This window comes from Mastomys coucha, chromosome X, assembly GCF_008632895.1.
Source record: "Mastomys coucha isolate ucsf_1 chromosome X, UCSF_Mcou_1, whole genome shotgun sequence".
In the NCBI taxonomy this organism is placed as follows: domain Eukaryota; kingdom Metazoa; phylum Chordata; class Mammalia; order Rodentia; family Muridae; genus Mastomys; species Mastomys coucha.
Genome location: NC_045030.1, coordinates 105,335,132 through 105,340,508, shown reverse-complemented (window position 1 = coordinate 105,340,508; position 5,377 = coordinate 105,335,132).

The following is a 5,377-nucleotide window of genomic DNA, read 5'->3' as shown; positions in this document are numbered from 1 at the left end:
AGGAATGAAGCATCCACATTTTGGTCTTCCTTCTTCTTGAGTTTCTTGTGGTTTGTGGGTTGTTCTTCCTGTATTCCTATCTTCTGGGCTAATATCCACTTATCAGAGTGTACATACCATGTGCGTTCTTTTGTGATTGGGTTACTTCACTCAGGATGATATTTTCCAGAGGACCCAGCTATACCACTCCTGGGCATATACCCAGAAGTTGCTCCAATATGTAATAAGGACACATGGTCTACCATGTTCATAGCAGCCTTATTTATAATAGCCAGAAACTGGAAACAACCCAGATGTCCCTCAAAAGTGGAATGGATACAGAAATTATGGTACATTTACACAATGGAGTACTACTCAGCTATTAAAAACAATGAATTTATGAAATTCTTGTGCCTCATTTTTAATAGGGTTATTTGATTGTCTGGAGTCTAACTTCTTGAGTTCTTTGAATATATTGGATATTAGCCCTCTATCAGATGTAGGGTTGGTAAACATATTTTCCCAATCTGTTGGTTGCTGTTTTGTCCTACTGACAGTGTCCTTTGCCTTACAGAACATTTGCAATTTTCTGAGGTCCCTTCTTTCAATTCTTAATCTTAGAGCATAAGTTATTGGTGTTCTGTTCAGGAAAATTTCCCCTGTGCCCATGTGCTCAAGGCTCTTCACAACTTCCTTTTCTATTAGTTTCAGTATATCTGGTTGAATGTGTAGGTCATTGATCCACTTGGACTTGAGCTTTGTACAAGGAGATAGGAATGGACCAATTTTTATTCTTCTACATGCTAAATGCCAGTTGAACTAGCACCATTTGTTGAAAATGCTGTCTTTTTTCCACTGGATGGTTTTAGCTCCTTTGTCAAAGATCAAGTGACCATAGGTGTGTGGGTTCATTTATGGGTCTTCAATTCTATTCCACTGATCTACCTGCCTGTCACTGTACCAATACCATGCAGCTTTTATCACAATTGCTCTGTAGTACAGCTTAAGGTCTGGGATGGTGATTCCACCAGATGTTCCTTTATTGTTGAGAATAGTTTTCTCTATCCTGGGTTTTATGTCATTCTAAATTAATTTGCAATTTGCTCTTTCTAACTCTGTGAAGAATTGAGTTGGAATTTTGATGGGGATTGTATTGAATCAGTAGATTGCTTTCGGCAAGATGTCCATTTTTACTATATTAATCCTGCCAATCCATGAGCATGGGAGATCTTCCCATCTTCTGAGATCTTCTTTGATTTCTTGCTTTAGAGACTTGAAATTCTTGTTGTACAGATCTTTTACTTGTTTGGTTAGAGTCACCCCAAGGTATTTTATATTGTTGTGACTATTGTGAAGTGTGTCATTTCCCTAATTTCTTTCTCAGCCCATTTATCCTTTGAGTAGAGAAAGGCTACTGATTTGTGTTAATTTTCTATCAGGCCAATTTGCTGAAGTTGTTTATCAGGTTTAGGAGTTCTCTGGTGGATTTTTTTTGGGTCACTTATGCATACTATCATATCATCTGCAAATAATAATAATTTGACTTCTTCCTTTCCAATTTGTATCCCTTTGATATCCTTTTGTTGTCTAATTGCTCTGGCTAGGACTTCAAGTACAATATTGAATAGGTAGGGAGAGAGTGGGCAGCCTTGTGTAGTCCTGGATTTTAGGGGGATTGCCTCAAGTTTCTGTCCATTTAGTTTGATGTTGGCTACAGGTTTGCTATATATTGCTTTTACTATGTTTAAGTATGGGCCTTGAATTCCTGATCTTTCCAAGACTTTTATTGTGAAGGGATGTTGAATTTTGTCAAAAGCTTTTTCAGCACCTATTGAAATTATCATGTGTTATTTTTTCATTGAGTTTGTTTATGTAATGGATTATCTTGATAGATTTCTGTATGTTGAACCACCCCTGCATCCCTGGGATGAAGCCTTACTTGATCGTGGTGAATGATTGTTTTGATGTGTTCTTGCATTTGGTTTTTGAGAATTTTATTGAGTCTTTTTGCATCGATATTCATAATTGAAATTGGTCTGAAATTCTCTTTCTTGGGTATTTGTATAGTTTTGGTATCAGTATAACTGTAGCTTCATAGAACAAATTGGGTAGGGTTCCTTCTGTTTCTATTTTGTGGAATAGTTTGAAGAGTACTGGTATTAGGTCTTCTTGATGGTCCGATAGAATTCTGCACTAAACCCATCTGGTCCTGGGTTATTCTTTTTAGTTGGGAGACTTTTAATGACTGCTTCTATAATGTTAGGGATTATAGGACTGTTTAGATGGTTTATCTGATCCTGGTTTAACTTTGGCATTTGGTATCTGTCTAGAAAATTCTCCATTTCATTCAAATTTTCCAATTTTGTTGAATATAGGCTTTTGTAGTAGGATCAGATGATATTTTTGAATTTCCTCAGTTTCTCTTGTTACATCTCCAATTTCATTTCTGATTTTGTTAACTTGGATACTGTCTCTGTACCCTCTGGTTAGTCTGGAAAAAGGTTTATCTATCTCATTGATTTTCTCAAAGGACTAGCTCCTGGTTTTGTTGATTCTTAGTATAGTTCTTTTTGTTTCTACTTGATTGATTTCAGCCCTGAGTTTGATTACTTCTACTCTTCTTGGGAGTATTTGATTCTTTTTGTTCTAGATCTTTCAGGTATGTTGTTAAGCTGCTAGCATATGCTCAGTCTAGTTTCTTCTTCAAGGCACTCAGCTATGAGTTTTCCTCATAGCACCGTTTTTCTTGTGTCTCATAAGTTTGTATATGTTGTGTCTTCATTTTCATCAAATTCTAAAAAAGTCTTTAATTTCTATATTTCTTCCTTGACCAAGTTATCATTGAGTAGAGCTTTGTACAACTTCCATGTGTATGTGGGCTTTCTGTTGTTTTTGTTGCTATTGAAGACCAGCCTTAGTGTGTAGTGATCTGATAGGATGCATGAGATTTCAAACTTCTTGTATCTGTTGAGACCTGTTTTGTGACCAATTATATGGTCAAATTTGGTTAAGGTACCACGAGGTGCTAAGAAGGTATATTCTTTTGTTTTAGGATGAAATGTTCTATAGATAGTTGTTAAATCCATTTGGTCCGTAACTTCTGTTAGTTTCACTGTGTCTCTGCTTAGTTTGTATTTCCATGATCTGTATATTGCTGAGAGTGGAGTGTTGAAGTCTCCTTCTATTATTGTGTGAGGTGCAATGTGCCCTTTGAGCTTTAGTAAAGTTTCTTCTATGAATATGGGTGACCTTTTGTTCAGAATTGAGAGTACTTCTTGGTAGATTTTTCCTTTGATGAGTATGAAGTGTCTTTCCTTATACTTTTTGAAAACTTTTGGCTGCAAGTTGATGTTATTTGTCATTAGAATGGCTACTCCAGCTTGTTTCTTGAGACCATTTGCTTGGAAAATGGTTTTCCAGTCCTTTACTCTGAGGTAGTGTCTGTCTTTGACACTGAGGTGCATTTGCCCTATGCAGCAAAAATGCTGGGTCCTAGTTTACATATCCAGTCTGTTAGTCTGTGTCTTCTTATTGGGGAATTGAGTCCATTGATGTTCAGAGATATTAAGGAATAGTGATTGTTGCTTTCTGTTATTTTTGATGTTATTTTTAAGTTTGTGTAACTATCTTCTTTTCGGTTTTTAAAAAGAAGATTACTTTCTTGCTTATTCTAGGTTGTAGTTTTGTTCCTTATATTGGTGTTTTTCATCTATTATCCATTGTAGGGCTGGATTTGTGGAGAGATATTGTGTAAATTTGGTTTTGTCATGGAATATCTTGGTTTCTCCATCTATGATAATTGAGAGGTTTGCTGTGTATAGTAGCCTGGGCTGGCATTTTGTTTTCTCTTAGGATCTGTATGGTATTTGCCCAGGATCTTCTAGCTTTCATAGTCTCTGGTGAGAAGTCTGATGTAAGTCTGATAAGTCTGTCTTTATATGTTACTTGACCTTTTTCCCTTACTGCTTTTAAAATTCTTTCTTTGTTTAGTACATTTGGTGTTTTGACTATTATGTAATGGTAGGAATTTCTTTTCTGGTTAAATCTACTTGGAGTTCTCTAAGCTTCTTGTATGTTCATGAGTATCTCTTTCTTTAGGTTAGGGAAGTTTTCTTCTATAATTTTGTTGAAGATATTTACTGGCCCGTTACATTGGGAGCCTTCAATCTCTTCTATACCTTTTATCCTTAGGTTTGGTCTTCTCATTGTGTCCTGGATTTCCTGGATGTTTGGGTTAGGAGCTTTTTGTATTTTGCATTTTCTTTGACTGCTGTGTCAATGTTTTCTATGGTATCTTCTATCCCTGAGATTCTCTCTTCTATTTCTTGTCTTCTGTTAGTGAAGCTTGCATCTATGACTCTTGATCTCTTTCGTAGATTTTCTAACTCCAGGGTTGTCTCCCTTTGTGATTTCTTTGTTGTTTCTATTTCCATTTTTAGATCCTGTATAGTTTTGTTCAATTCCTTCACCTATTTGGTTGTGTTTTCCTGTAATTCTCTAAGGGATTTTTATGTTTCCTCTTTGAGGTCTTCTACCTATTTACCTGTGTTCTCCTGTATTTCTTTAAGAGTGTCATTTATGTCCTTCTTAAAGTCCACAATCATCATCAGGAAATGTGATTTTAAATCAGATTCTTGTTTATTTTGATGTGTTGGGGTATTCAGGGCTCGCTGTAGTGGGAGAACTGGGTTCTGATGACGCCAAGTAGCCTTGTTTTCTGTTGCTTATGTTCTTACCATTTCCTCTGGCCATCTGGTTATCTCTGGTGTTAGCTGGTCTTTCTGTCTTTGACTGTGGCTTGTCCCTCGTGCAAGCCTGTGTGTCAGTACTCCTGGGAGATCAGTTCTCTCCCTGAGGAATTTGGGTATGGAGAGATGTGACAGAGGGTCAGCACTGGGGTATGTATGGAAACTGGAAGGATCCTGTTCCTAGCTGTTCCTTGGTTCCTATGTTCTGATGGCTTGGGGCAGGTCCCTCTTGGACCAGGAATTTGAGCAGAAGTGGTGGTCTTACATGTGCTCACAAGTGTGTTGGCACTCTTGGGAGACCAGTTCTCTCCTGGTCGGATTTGGGTATAGAGCGTTGTGGCATGTGCTCATGATCATAGGCATGTTCACACTACTAGGAGGCCAGCTCTCTCCCAGCAGGATTTGACATGGAGTGCTGTGGCACAGGATCAACTCTGAGTAAAGACCAAGAAGGTATGTCCTTTTGTGTTTGGGTGAAACATTCTGTAGATGTCTGTTAGGTCCACTTGATTCATGGTGTCTGTTAGGTTCATTATTTCTCTGTTTAGTTTTTGTCTAGATGATCTGTTGATTGGTAAAAAATGGGGTGTTTATTAGTCCCCCACTATTAATGTGTAGGATTGGATATGCATTTTAATCTTTAACAATGT